This window comes from Narcine bancroftii, chromosome 8 (genome assembly GCF_036971445.1).
Source record: "Narcine bancroftii isolate sNarBan1 chromosome 8, sNarBan1.hap1, whole genome shotgun sequence".
NCBI lineage: Eukaryota > Metazoa > Chordata > Chondrichthyes > Torpediniformes > Narcinidae > Narcine > Narcine bancroftii.
The window spans coordinates 14880682-14896419 of record NC_091476.1 but is presented as its reverse complement, the minus strand read 5'-3'; the positions used below and the strand labels follow the sequence as shown (position 1 = coordinate 14896419).

Sequence of the window (15738 nt, the reverse complement as noted above, 5' to 3'; positions counted from 1 at the left end):
GATGTCTGGGTTTCAGAGAAAGGATTGGCTGAAGCACACAGCAACAAAATGACTGTCCTGGCATCAAATCAACTCTTCCATTGGATGGCATCTTAATCACAAGTGTGTGTAGGTCCATTTTAACATGATAGTCAGTCAACATCAAGGAAGCAGGCACATTTAAAACCACATTCTTCCATAAAACATTTAGAAAAATGTGGCACCTGTTCCCAATTTCTGATCGGCATCCTCACCTGGCAGTTAGGAGTGTCCCTTAAATGTGCCCTCTGTTGTCAGTATTATGCATTTCTGGGTTAGATAAACAACTAGTTACACTCCCAAGGAAATTGGTTTTTTCTAAGTCACCCGAATAAAGCACCACAGACCTTGCATAATACTATTGGGACACCTTAGCATTTTTTATGGTGCCCTTCTCATATATCTGAGTAATTCTAAAGTGCAGATCCTCATCCACATTGAGGACTGTGAAATAATTGTCATATATTTGGATGGTTACAGCCATTGAATAAGTTTAATCCAGATGAAAGAATTCAAATTCATTACACATCTTTCTCATATATTATTTGAGTAATTTAACAGAATTTGTCAAAAATCCTGATTATTATAAATTTTATCTAATCAATATCGACTAAAGCAATTACTGTTTACCGTCAGTAAGGAATTACTATGAAGAAATAACCACAGCTGATGGTGATTATCTTGATTGGTTCACATCTTAAGGGGACACTGTATCAACGCTATCTGAAGCCTGACCTTGGAACTTATTTCTCCAGTGTCTGGAATTGTCACCAGGAAATCAAATATCCCCTCTGCATTGAATATTGTTTGGCCAAGCCTGCCATAATCTCATCCATGACATTGGTTATGTGTGCCCAGGAGTGACATTTCTCAGGGTTCATAATCAGGAGAAATCCTGACTGACTCCCTTGTAAAATGAAAAATGGAACACTACTTCTAATGTACACCGCGCTGCGTGTTGGACATTAATCATCACATAGTAGTTAAGAAAATGATGCCTCCCAGCTCAAAAAAATATCTACCATCATTCCCAAGGGGCCAAGAACAACATCTTATATTGGAATTCTGCCATGATTAAAATGCTTATGCCGTACAAGCCCTTGAAATGTGTTTGCCTTTAGACTTAACTATTTTAAAACTTACATCTATCTGTATTTATTGCAATGCAAGTGAATATTTCCTGTCCTTATGAGAGTGAAGATTTTCTATTCTGATGATAGTTTTTGGATCTTTTGTGTCAAATTCTTATTACTTCAAATATTATCAAACCTTAAAAGTTTGTTTTTAAATGGAAGGATTAGTTTCCCTTGGTATTAATTGGCTGTACCAGTTTCCCAAGGAAACTACCATGGAACAAAGTGATAAGATAATGACCGTTTTTAGACCCATGTATGTGATTTTCATTCTCACCCCGCACACAGCATCTTTCAGCTACTCCTGTCGGGGGAAGAGATACAGGAGGATCAGAGCCAGCCCCACCAGGCTGAGGAACAGCTTCTTCCCACGGGCAGTGAGAATGCTGAACGACCAAAGGAAATGCTGACACTAACCATCTGAGATGCTCATATTCATGAAACATTATTCATTATTTATTTGTATATATGAATACTTGTCCTGCATATGTATTATTTGTTTTATGTGTGTTATATCTGATTGTGTGTCTGCATGCTTTGCACCAAGAAGAAGAGAATACTATTTCGTCGGGTTGTACTTGCGCAATCAGAGGACAATAAACTTGACTTGACAAGTGCGTCTTATAAATTTGTGTGACGAAGTTAAATATTCAAACTTAAGTAGGGGGTGGGGGAATGACTATTATTGAATCAATTCAAAGTGTGAGAGATGATGCAGGTCCATGGGACTAGTGGAATAATGGTCAGCACAAACTTGAAGGGCTGTATGGCCTGTTTCCTGTGCTGTTACATTATATGATGATAAAATATTAAGCCAAAGCCAAAATAGAGCAAGTTGCATCAGTCTTGTTCTTAAGTGTGTCGATTTCATGAGGAAACTTGAAAAGAGTTTCCCTAGCCTCTTCACACCACTGGGCATTGAAAATAAGTTACTTCATTTTCTCACTGACTAAACTTGTAGCAGCTATTCCTATCCCATTCATTTTAAGTCTGCTTCCCGCTGAATTCAACATTATGATCATCCATTTGTCAATCAATTGCAAGAACTGAGAAATCCCTTGTCCAGAGCAACCTTTATTTATCCTTTGTAATATCATTTTGTTCTTTGCTTTGCATTTGCCTCCTGCTTTTTCATTGTTCCCAAATGTGATGGAAGAGGAAGAACATGGTTCTTCACCAGTCTGAAAACTGAAATTATATAAAGTTAGCACTGAAGATTTAATTGCGGCAAATAATACCTGTCAGATTAAAAGTCAACTATAGTTCAAGAGGATATAAAGTGTGTTGTTTTCTCTTGAGAGTTAAAGACAGTGTAAAGCAGATTCACCAGTGATGCTTCATGGAGAATGATGCTTTTGATGTATGCATGTCGCTGAATCCATGCGAAAAACAGATTCATGACTCAGGCCAGGAAGTGCCTAGTTGAATATCCAGAGTGATGCAAAATGACTCAGAGATGATCTTCACAAAGTTCAACTTTATCCAAACTTTACGCTCAATCACACAGCATGAAATAATTGGTCTTATTTCCGTGCCAGTTTATTTGCATAGAGCAAGTTAAATCGGCCAGTGAAGCTTTGCACTTCTGGCAGATACACCCAACAAGTGATGCAGATTGTTGGAAGAACAGATTAAAAATCAATTGTGTGCACTTTTGGCATTAATTGGATAGAATTAGATCAAAATACAGATCTAGAACATAGTTATAAAAAGATTTTGTAAAGTGTATCATGTACCTGGTCAGCAAACCAGTTAGTGCAACACTATTACAGCGCCAGCGACCTGGGCTCAATTCCGGTTCTGTCTGTCAGGAGTTTGTACATTCTCCCTATATCTGTGTGGGTTTTCCCTGGGTGCTCCAGCTTCCTCCCACCTTCCAAAAGCATACAAGTTGTCGGTTAATTTGGGTGCAATTGGGTGGTGTGTGCTTAAGTGGCCAGAATTGGCTTCTTAACTGGAGGTAGGGGGACTTAAGGATAAAAGGGGCAACGTGCCTGGAGGCAGAGGAGGATGGGAAGGTCCTAAATGAATACTGGTTCAGTATTCACCAGAGGAAAGGACCTTGGTCAAAGAAGTGTCAGAGTAGAATAAACATATGTGCTGAATCATGTTGAGATTAAGAAAGGGAAGTGGTGGATCTTCTTTAAAAACAAAGGATTGATATTCCTGCGAATGGACGAGATATACACCAAGTTGCTGTGGGAAAGGAAGGAAAAGATTGCTGCTGCATTGGCAATGACTTAGTGTCCTCCTTGGCCACGGGAGAGGTGCCGAAGGATTGGAGAATGAGAAATGTGATCCCCTTTTCTAAAAAAAATAATAGGGAGAATTCTGGGAATTATAGACCAGTGAGTCATACATCAGTGGTGGGCAAACTACTGGAGAGGATTCTTAAGGACAGGATTATGAGTGTTTAGAGAGGTAGGGTCTTCTCAGGGATAGTCAGCATGGCTTTCTGAGGGGAAGGCGGTGCTTCTCGATCCAGATTGAATTTTTTGAGGAGGCAACAAAATAAATTGATGAAGGTTGGGTGGTAGAAGTATTGTGCATGGATTTTAGTTAGGCATTTGAAAGGTTCCCCATAGGAGGCTCGTTCAGAAAGCTATGAGGCATGGGATCCATGGAAACTTGACAGTGTGGATTCAGAATTGGTTTGCTTGTAGAAAGCAGAAAGTAGTAGAAGATGGAAAGTATTCTGCCTGGAGGTCAGTGACTAATGGAGTTCTGCAGGGATTTATTCTGGTACCCCTGGTCTTTGTAATATTTACAAATGACCTGGATGAAGGGTCAGTAAGTTTGCAGATGATATAAAGGTTGGAGGTATTGTGGCTAAGTGTTGAAGGTTGTTGTAGGTTACAATGGATATAGATAGGATGCAGAGTTGGGCTGAAAATGGTAGATGGAGTTCAATTGGATGTGTGAGGTTAGGAGAGCTAGGGGTTTTCTCTTTGGTGCAAAGAAGGATGAGGGGTGACAACAGAGGTCAACAAGATTAAGTAGGCATAGATACCCTGCATCTTTTTCCAAGGGTGGGAGAAGCAAACACCAGAGGATGAAAGTAAAACAGAGGTTTACGAGGTTGGGAGGATTTAGATTTTTTTTTTGGTAGGTGTATAGGTTGGCACAACATTTTGGGCTGAAGGGCCTGTAATGTTCTAATATGGGAAATAAGAGCAGGAAAAGACTACTTAGACTTTTGAGACCACTTTATCTTTCAACAAAACCATTGCCAATCATCCATCTCAACACTATTTTCCTCTCTTACTCAATATTGCTTGATATTTTCAGTAATCTGATCTATTAATATCTGTTTTTAAAAATGGTGACGCTGTAGGATCTGCTTCAATAGTGGCACTGCCACTGGTGCAGACCTGCAGAGAGTGAAAAGAGGAGATACAGCGCTCTTCTGCAGTATTCTACCTCTTGGTCTGAGTACAGATTCTGTGGAAGCAAAGGAATGGCTTAGATCACCAGAAAATGGTGATCCCATGAGAAGGAGAAGCAGAGGAGATGACACTACGGGACAGTGACCATGGCGGTGGACCAGTGAGGAACTCTGCGGCTGAAAAACACACAGCCGGCAAGATGTTGGTGACTCGAGGTGAGGAACCCATGCTGGAGACTGTGGTCAAAGGGCTCACACCAGGCTGGAGACTGCCTCAAGTCTGGCTGAAGGGGTACCAGGCATTGGAACCCGGGATGCAAGAAGGTGCCGCAGGTGCTGAAGTCTTCCTGATCACGTCAGAGGTTTGGATTTGGAGCTCGGGTTGTTGATGACTTGGACTAAAGTCTGTGTGGCAGCAGAGGCTGCGGGAGTGCAAAAAGGTGAGTCCCATGGATACTCGGTGACTCTGAGAGAGACTCTCTTTTGCTTCTCTTTCTCCGATTGTAAGGGGCACCGGGCGAATTTCTGCCGATCGCAAATCTTTGTCTGCCTTACGGCACAGTAAAGTCAATTTTGTGTAATATTGCACCTGTTTTGATTAGATGACAATAAAGGAATCTTAAAATGTAATTAATGAATAAGCCTTCGTGACCTACAGTGATAAGGAATTCCAAGGATCCACCACATTTGAAAGAAACATCTTATTTCTAGCCTGCATGCCTTCCTCTTGTTTTGAGATTGTAATCCCACCCCAACCCTGTTCTATATTCCACAGATATGGAAGCCTCTTGAAATCTAAAAGAATTCTGCATATTTCTCATCTTATTGACACTATTTCATCTTTCTTCAAATGACTAATCCACCGTGCAAGCAACCAGCCTGATGAATCTTTGCTGCAATTCATCCATACAGGTACATCCTTTTTGTTCCAAAGAAGATCAAATTTTGCACAGAAATACTAAAAATGTCCACCAGTATCCTGAGTCTTTGATGATCGCTATAAATTTGACAAATTATAAAAGATTTTTAATGGACAACATATTCCACAGAATGTATAGAATGACCAGTTCAGGAGGGAAATACTGTCACAATATTTAAGAAGCATCCAGGTGACTACTTGAATTGCCAAGACACAGAAAGCTGTGGACTTGAAATGGACAGATTGGGATTTGTAGACTTAGGTACAATGGGTGGCAAGAATATTATTGGGCTCAAGGGTCTTTTTCCATGCTGTAAAATGATATGACTCCATGTCTCTAAGGTTCATGGTAAAGCATCATTTTTACAGGGGTATTTTTGTCCTGAAGGGACTGAATAGCAACTGGTCGTGTTCAGAGTTGAGTCATAATTATGAATCCTTTGACACACTTTATAACAGTTCCTAAACGATGTGCTTTACTGCTGGATCTCGTATAAGCCATCTACCTTCAACATAAATGCTATTACTGGAAAGTTTTAAAATTCATGTGTGCTTGAAATAAATCTTTCTGCTTTCAACTCCATTCGAATTTTTGACAATTAAATGACTTCTGATTGATTATATCTTAAAGTCACGAAACACATTGACCAGAGTTGAGCAGCTACAGCCTATATCAGGCACAAAATGCACTGCTGTTGATTACCTCGTTACTCTGCCAGCACCTTCCAAATCCCTAACCTCTATCAATCAGATGAAAGACACAGAGAAACACTATTATCTGCATCTTCCCCTCCATGTCACATACTGTCCTGATTTGGAAATATATTCCTATTCCTTCATACTTGTTCGACCTCAATCTTAATACTTTCTCCCAGGACCACAGTAGAAATATCATAGAACCAAAGAACAGTACAACACAGAAACAGGCCCCTTTGGCCCTTTTAGTCTGTGCTGAACCATTTTTGTTGCCTCGTCAAAATGACTAGCACAAAGCCCTCGACATCTCTCCCATTGGTGTAACTGTCCAAATTCTTCTTAAATGTTAAAATTGAGTCCACATTCACCACTTGAACTGGAAGCTCTTTCCACAGTCCCACAACTCTCTGTGTGAAGCAGCTCCCCCTCATGTACCCCCAAAACATTTCCCCTTTCACTCTTAACCCACATCCTTTGGTTTATATCTCACTTGCCCTCAGTAGGGGAAAAAAAAGCTATCTACATTAACTCCATTTACTCTGTCTGTCCCATCATAATTTTAAATACCTCTATCAAATCTCCCCTCATTCTTCTACACTTCAGGGAATAGTCACTGTAAAGAATGCAAAAGTTTAAGAATGTGGCAAATTACTTCCTTTGCAGTGGCCAGAGCAAATGCAGAGTGGCTTCTTGGACTCTTTCATTTTGAGGCAGAGCACCTGGCACCTGCCTACATTTTTTTTCAAACCTTGATGAAAGGCTCAAGCCTGATACAATGGTTATGTATCTTTATCTTTGCGATATAAAGAACACTGTTTGACCTGCTGAGTTTCTCCAGCATGGTGTTTTTACTCAAAATCTTGACCATTTCTGCCCATGAATGCTCCCTGATCCTCTGAGTTCCAGCAACAGCTGATTGTTTGCTCAAGATGCCAGCATCTGCAATTTGGTGTTTCTCTGGAATGTTGAGGACCACTCTGAGCTTCATCTCCAAAAGCAATGACTCAGGTGTGGGGGCTTTTGCTCGTGCTCTACTTGCAACAAGTGGCGATCTCAGTAATTATTTTCTTGAAACATCTTTTCTTCCAAACATTTCATTTTGGAGAAGAAGCAATACTCAATTCCAATGCTATCTACAAATTTGCTGATGACGCCAGGGTTGTCGGCAGAATTACAAGCAGCAATGAGGAAGCTACAGGAGGGAAATAGATCAGCTTGTTGAGTGGTGTCATACCAACATCCTTTCACAACTTTAGCAAATCCATGGAGATGATTGTGAACTTCAGGAGAAAGTCAGGAGAACATGATCCAGTCCTCATCGAGGGCTCAGGAATGGAGAGGGTCAAGAACTTAAAATTTCTGGGTGTTAACATCTCCAAGGATCTGTCCTGGAGCATCCATGTTGATGCAATCATGAGGAAGGCTCACCAACAGCTATTCTTCATTAGGTGTTTGAGGAGATTTGGTATGTCAGTGAAGACTCTTGAAACTTCTACAGGTGTAACATGGAGAACATTTTGGCTGGTTGCATCACTGTCTGGTATGAAGGTGCCAATGGTCAGGACAAGAAAAATCTCTAGAGGGTTGTTAATTCAGCCTGCAACATCACGGGCAACAGACTTCACTCCATGGAGGACATTGACAAGATGCAATGTCTTAAGAAAGCAGCCTCTATCCTCAAGGAGCCTCTATCCTCAAGCAGCCCCACTACCCAAGCCATGCCCTCTTCACTCTGCTACCATTGGGAAAAAGGTACAGGAACCTGAAGACAAGCGCTCAGCGGCACAAGGACAGTTATTTCTCACTGCCATCAGATTCCTGATTGATCAATGAACCAAAGACATTGCCTTTCCTTGACATTTTGTGAACTATCTTTATTTATTTTTGTAAGGTAGTTTGTTTGAATATGAATCTTTGCTCTGTGATTTTGCTGCTTCAAATTTTGTGACTTGTTCATGACAATAAATTCTGATCTTGATCCAGAAGACTTTCAGGAGACTCCTTCAGCCTCCTCTTGCAAGGAAACCTTCCTTTCTCCTGCTAGTTGACCTAGTCAGACTGCAATAATTACAAGCGGCTACTAGTGAATAATCAGTAGCACTCGTACCTCCAGCATGCAACATCTCACCTCCAGCTTATTCAAAGACAATTAACCAGTCATGATAACGAGCTCCTTCCTGCTGTTCAGACCTGATTTCTTGCATGCAACTCACACTGTGTGTTCAGTGCAAGTATACAGTATGACCCATTATAATGTGTACTCTGTGTGCGAGGGGCACAGTACTATGCGGAAAAGAAATCATAAAAGAGAAACGTAGGCAGAAAACTAGGGTAAGCCATGGGATTTCTATTCATTTGACTCTTTCCATGGAGTGGAAGGTCATCCTAAAGTGAGATGCTACATCTTTAAAATCCCGAATGGTGGTATCGTGGTTTGTAATAATTTAACAAATGCCATCACAGTGTGACAGGCTTATTATTCCAGATAGCTATAGAAGACTGATTCCAGTCAAATAAAGTACAGCACACAAAGGCAAGTAGAAGATTCATTTCTTTCTTCTGTATTATCTTTTATTAAAGACAGATTCCACCTGTATTCTCTGGGAACAAGCTCATCTATAGATACTATCTGGTTCTGAACTTAATTAAAGGATAGGCCAAAGACTGAAGAAAATGAAAGAGGAACTTGTTTACTTTAGTGAGATGGCAAGTGGACAAGAGGATGACTGAAGATTAAGTCAACTTCACCCTTATCAATAGCACTGTAGTATCCTGCATATTGAAACTCAAATGTAAATTTGCACATGAACTAGCTGTCATCAGGCCATGCTTAGAAAGACTGAAATAGATATTCTGGCAGTAACTATTTAATAACTATGGTGTATGATCCAAACCTATTGTGACGGGATGAACGTTAATGCTGGAAGTTGAAATTAAAGGACAAAAAGAGTGCTCCAAATGCTCAGCAGAATAAACTGTCTCAATAGAGAAAGCCAATGACATGTTCAGGGCTGTATGTTTTCCAAGTGGAAAGGCAAAACTGAGGCAGGTTATTGCAATGTTTTCATGGAAGCCACGGTTGTGTAGATTCACTATTATTGTGGGCACGTCTGTTCAACCATCTGCATTGATGTGAACACCTGGTGCAAGGGCTCTTTTCCATTAAAGTTTCCATGGAAGCAAGTAGCTGCAAGGAACTAAGGTTAGTGTCTCTATTTTTAGATTTTCTACTATTATTTATTTCAATGTTGCCAATCTTTTTGTTTTTTTTTCCAATGTTTTTTACATTTTTTTTCATAATCTTTAACAGCTTTAATATTTCAGAATGTCAGCTCTGGGAGCAAGTGAGTTGGGTAGGAATTGCAAAGCCACCAATCCAAGTTCTTTCAGCAGCTTTATGGGGATGGATAGCTGGTTTCCCCCCCCTCCTCATTCCCATCTCCATATGACAGCATTTACCTTGCAGGGCCTTTCCAAAACTGTTGGAACTGACTGTTCAAGGTGAGCTGTGCAAGCTAAAGGTGAGGTTTCCTGACATGTTTGGTTTCAGTGCAGCTCATCACTGCTGGGGCATACGTTCTTAGCCCAATGATTCATGTTGGTGAACCTTCATCAAAGCTGGGAGGCATTATAATTGGAATTGATTTTTAGCACAAAGAGCATGGAAAAGTGAGAGGAAGGAAAGAACAAGAAAACACAGAAGCAGCTCAAAATAGGATCCATTTTGATGATGTTTTATGTTAATTCCAACATTCTTTGCACAAAAACATACCGGGGGTGTAGGTCAATTGAAAGAAATTGGGAGGCATGGACTTGTGGGCCGAAATGGCTTGTTACTATGCTGTATGTCTAAAAAATAAGACATTGCCTTGCCCTGCTTTTGTTTCCAGTACCCTTTCTGTTCACTTCAGATTTCTAAAAATTGCATTTAAAAATTTGTAAAGCAAGAGAAAGCCAAAGGGGTTATTGGAAGGGGCATCAGGCTTAATAAGATCATGGCTTTAGGGTCAGAAAGGAAATTATGATGTCAGAGACGTCAGGAAAAATTGTGATCAAATGAACCGTGGAGATAGAAGGGGATGTTAACAGGGCAAGTTAAAAAAAACAAAAGCTGGGTCTAGGGATGATATAAATGTGAACAGCAGAAGCATTAAAAACAGTTGCCATTTTTTAAATGGTAGTTGTATTTATTGCATTCCATTGAACTCATTATTCACTGAAGGCTGATCCAAGTTGATCTAAAGATGATGAGGTGTTCCTCGAGGTTATCTTGAGCCTCAAAGCTGATGTTTAATATCCTTCTGTGAAGAGGCAGAATAATTATTTCATGTAATTAAATTAGTTTTCCACAATACAACAGGAATCAGGTTTACCTTTGTTGCTTCCGAGACTCTCAGTATTTGGGCAGATCAAGTGTTTGCAGAATAGTGGGGAAGATGAGACTGGAGAGAGTTGGTGACTCCATCAGTTAAATGCCTTTTCTAACTCAATGCACCCCAAATGATTCCTTTGCACGTTCACTTATCAAGAGCAACCCTGATTGTCCTTCGACTCTTGAGATCTGCCCCAATGCTTGGAGCATTTCAGTTGCTTATTGCAAAGGGTGATCTCTGTGCTGCCCCTCGCCACCCTTGGCAGTCCATGATAAAAGGTGATTTCTGCCTGCAGTCACAGTAGCTGTTCTCTCCTCAGATCCTTGAAGGCCCAATGATGCTCCACTATCATGGTTGAATTCTCTACTTTTTGCAATGGCTGATTACACCCTCACAATTAAACTACCTTGTAGCTTCTCCACTACCAAGAAGATCAATGTGTGGCCCTATTACAGTGGCTGATCTAATTTTCACTCCAATGGCTAATAACTCTACATCATAATGTAGAGTTTATTTATTTTATATCATGTAGACTTAGTGCATTTGTCTATCATCATTTGTCTGTATTTGTCTTATGCCTGGATGTGTGTTTGCATCTTTTTGCACCAGGGACCAGAGAACTGTTTCATTTGGTTGTACAGTAAAACACCTGTTATCCAGAATTCAAGCAACTGGGAAAAAAAAATCAAGGAAAATAGATTTAACAGCCTTTCCTGTCCCCCTGCACATGATAATACTCCATTCCCATGACAATTATGATGACTGATTTACCTTTCTATGCCATTCATCTGATCTCTTATCCTCCAACAACAAAGTGTCCTCAAATTCCAGTTGCCAATCTTTTCTCTTTCTGAATGCTTGGAATGGTATAGTTGCACTGGAGAGAATTCAGTCACAATTCACTAGCATGTTGGGTAAGAGCATTTCCGTCTGGATTGACTTCCTTTTCCTCAGACCCAAAGAAAGCTAAAAGAAGGCCTGATTGAGGAAAACAAAATAATGTGTGGCATACATAGTACAGACAGCAACAATGACAAAAAAAAACCTCACCATCTGGTTAGGTGCCTACAGCAAGGTTTAAAACATCTGGAGTGAATTGGAGAGAATGGTTGGAATCTGGAACAAACTGCAGGAGGGATTGGTAGAAACAGGTACTCTGACAACAATCAGGTAGTTTGATGAGTACTGAAAATGTCATTGCATAGAAGGCCATGGGCTAAATGTTGGAACAGAAAGTTGCTGGTATGGACACAATAGACCAAAGGGTCTGTTTCAGTTCTCTATGAATCTACTGTATACACTATCTCCAGAGATCCATCATTGCAAAGTACTGACATTGATGTTTCCTCTCAGCCTCAAGTTCATCCAATTACATAGCTGGCTTTCAGGCAGCATTCGGAACAAAATAAATGCTGAAAAAAAAAATAGTGGTCCTATTCTGGGTTTTGTTTTCACCTCAAATCCAACCTTGCTGCATTCTTTATTGGTTATCATCCTTTTCTTTCCCTCTGTGAACCTCAAGGCTATTGTTTCCCACGTGATATTTTGCTCTACGTGGATGATTATGCTTTCAGTAGAGAGAAGTTTACTTTTGAGTGCATTGTCTTAACACTATTGATTGCTGTTGCATTTTAATGAATCAATTAGCTTTCAGAAGGATTTACTGATTCTGTCTTTCTGGATTTCTCATAACAAACCCATGCACACTTGAACCAGCAGAAATTATGCTTAATGAATGCATAGATGGTATCTGACCACGGAACCAATATTTCACAAATCAATAGTCAAAATTCTGAAAAGCAGTCACGATGCCTTCATAATCTGAACTGCACACATTTTGGAATATTGTATTAGCTTTCTTTTTAAGATGCAAGTTAACTTTCCATCCTGTTGAGAGCAACCTGCCATCCACATAAACATTGGGCTGGCAACTCAGATTATATTCTGAATATTATTCGTTGTCAGCCTTCACTGAAGAAATGTGTCAATGTTATAACCATGTTAAATGGTATCTGTAAGAAATTGCAGATAGCATAAGAATAAGGAGCTCTTTGGGGCACTGGTGAGACCTCATTTGGAGGACTGTGTGCAGTTTTGAGCCCCTTAACTTAGAAGGAATGAAATAATGTTGGAGAGAGTTCAGAGAAGATTTACCAGGATGTTTCTGGAATGCAAGGGCTAACATATGAGGAATGTTTACAGGCTCTTGGACTCATTGGAGAGCAGAAGAATGAGAGGGGATCTCATAGAAACATTTTGAATGCTGAAAGGAATGGACAGAGTAGATGTGAATAAGATGTTTCCCTTGGTGGGTGAATGTAGGACAAGAGGGCACAATTTTTGAATTAGAAGATACACATTTAAAACAGATGAGGAGAAATTTCTTTCGCCAGAGAGTCGTGGATTTGTGGAATTCATTGCCCCATACAGTTGTGGAGGCTGGATCATTGGGGGAGATTGATAGGTATCTAGTTAGTCAGGGTATCAAGGGATATGGGGGAAAGTCCAGTATTTGAAACTAGATGTGAGAATAACTTTGATCAGGGTGGATTTGTGGAGCAGACTCGATGGGCCGAATGGCCCACTTCTGTTCCTTTGTGATTGCTCAGAAAGTTCTTAGATCATAAGAAATTGAAATTGGAGCCTGCCCATTGAGCCTGCTCCACCCTTCAAAAAGATCATGGATGATCTGATCATTAACTCAACTCCACCTACCTGCCTTTTCCCCATATCACTTAATTCCTATTTTATGTAAAAATCTAAGTCAACTTTAAATATGTTTAATGAAGTAGCCTCAACTGGTTCCCTGGGAAGAGAATTCCATAGATTCACTATTCACTGGGAAAAACAGTTTTTCCTAATTTCCATCTTAAATCTACTCCTCCTGAATCTTGAGGCCATGTCCCCTAGTTCTGGTCTCATATATCAGTGAAAAAAATGTTCCTATCTCTATCTTATCTATCCCTTTCATAATTGTATATGTTTCTATAAGATCTCCTCTCATTATTCTGAATTCAATTGAGTATAATATCAGACAATTTAGTCTCTCCTCATAGCTCAACCCCCTTCATCTCTGGGATCAACCTGGTGACCTCCTCTGGACTGCCTCCAAGGCCAGTAATATCCTTTCTCAAGTATGGAGACCAGACTGCACAAAGAACTCCAGGCATGGCCTCACCAGTACATTGTATAGTTACAGCATGACCTCCCTGCTCTTGAATTCAATTCCTCTAGTGATGAAGGTCAACATTCCATTTACCCTCTTAAGAACTTGTTGTACCTGCAACCCAATGTTTTGTGATTCATATACAAGTACTTCCAAGTCCTTCTGCAGTTTTTCACCATTTAAATAATAATCTGCTCTTCTATTTTTCCTACCAAAGTGGATGACCTTCCATTTACTAACGTTGTACTCCATCTGCCAGACCTTTGCCCACTCACCAAACGTAATTATATCCTGCTGCAGCCTCTCCACATCATTTGTACAATTTGCTTTTCCACTTAATTTAGTGTCATCCGCAAACTTGGCTACACAACACTCTGTCCCCTCTTCCACATCATCAATGTAAATGATGAACAGCTGCAGACCCAGCCAATCTGAAAAACACCCATTTATCCCAACTCTCTGCCTTCTGTCAGTTAACCAATCCTCAATCCATACCAATATACTTCCCTCAAATCCATTCATCTGCATCTATTTGATAAGTCTCTTGTGTCGCACCTTATTAAACGCCTTCTGGAAATCCAAATATACAACATCAACCTGTTCCCCCTCTATCAACCGCACCTATTATATCCTCAAAGAACTCCAGCAAGTTTGTTAAACCTGCTCTTTATGGATCTATACTGCGTCTGCCTGATGGAACCCCTTTGTTCTAAATGTCTCGCTATTTCATCCTTAATGACAGCTTCAAGGATTTTCCTGACTACAGACGTTAAGCTAACTGGCTGATAGTTACCTGTCATCTGCCTCCATCCCTTCTTAAAAAGTGGCATGACATTTGCTGTCTTCCAATCTGCTGGGACCTGCCCAGAGTATTTTGATAAATGACTACCAACCCATCAACTATAACTCCTGCCATTTCCTTCACTACCCTGAGGTGCATCCCATCAGGACCAGGGGATTCGTCCACTTTCATCCCATTAGTTTGCTCATCACTATCTCTTTCGTAACAATTATTTTATTGAGGCTCTCACCTCACCCCCCTTCCCATTCCTATCAGCACTCTGGCATGCTGGACATGTCTTCGACTGTGAAGACTGACATAAAATACTTGTTCAATGCCTTGGCCATTTCCTCATTACTCAATATCAATCTCCCTTTCACATCTTCCAAGGGAGCTATGTTGACTCCAGCCACACTCATCTGTTTTATATATTTATACATTTTTTTTTGCAGTGCTTTTATATTTTGTGCTAATTTACCTTCATAATCTTTCTTTCCTTACTTTATTTCTCATTTAGTTCTCCTTTGTTGCCTTTTAAAGTTTTCCCAATCCTTTTGTTTCCCTCTACTCTTGGCTAATTTTTACACTTTTAATTTTATACTTTCCTTTATTTCCTTAGTTAACTAAGGCTGACTCTTCCATCTCTTACTGCCCTTATTTTTAACAGAAATATATTTTTGTTGAGCACTGTGAAAAATCTCTTTGAAAGTCTTCCACTGTTTCTCAACTGTTCTGCCAACCAGCCTGTGCTCCCAGTTCATGCTGACCAATTCCTCCTCTCTCATCCTGTTGTAGTCTCCCCTGTTCAAGCATAATACACTAGTTTTAGATCCATCTGTATGAGAAATTCAATCATACTATGATCGCTTTGTCCAAGAGAGTCCCTAACTTCAGACTACCTCAACCAACTTGATTTTTCAAATCTAGTTGGAAGTTAAAGTCCCCCCATGATAACTGCCGTTCCATTCTTGCATGCCTCCGCTATCTCTTGGTTAATTGTCTGTGCCACTGTGCTATTTTTATTTGGTGGGCAATAGACAACTCTCGCCAGTGATTTTTTTTCCCTTTACTATTCTTAACCTCTATCCAGGTGGACTCAACATTCTGCTTCTTAGATCTTATATCATCTCTCACTATTTTCCTGATGTCATCCCTAATTAAGAGCGCCACCCCATGACCTTTACCTTCCTATCTTTTCATACTACCTGATACATTTGAATATTTTCCAATAATGCCCACCTTGCAACCATGTTTCTGTGATGGTCAC

The 15738-nt window shown here is 40.2% G+C and overlaps 1 long non-coding RNA gene across 2 annotated transcripts in view; it reads right to left on the bottom strand.

The window, feature by feature from the left end:
- Positions 1-10334: 10334 nt before the first annotated feature.
- LOC138741669 (uncharacterized) overlaps positions 10335-15738 on the bottom strand; it is a 37815-nt gene continuing 32411 nt past the window's right edge. Inside the window, exons 3-4 of one of the 2 annotated variants that reach the window (XR_011343651.1) lie at positions 11296-11502; positions 10335-10452 (exon numbers count right to left, since the gene is read on the bottom strand). This is a non-coding gene — a long non-coding RNA (uncharacterized lncRNA). The remainder of the gene's footprint in view (positions 10453-11295; positions 11503-15738) is intronic. The other variant, XR_011343652.1, reaches the window with a different exon arrangement.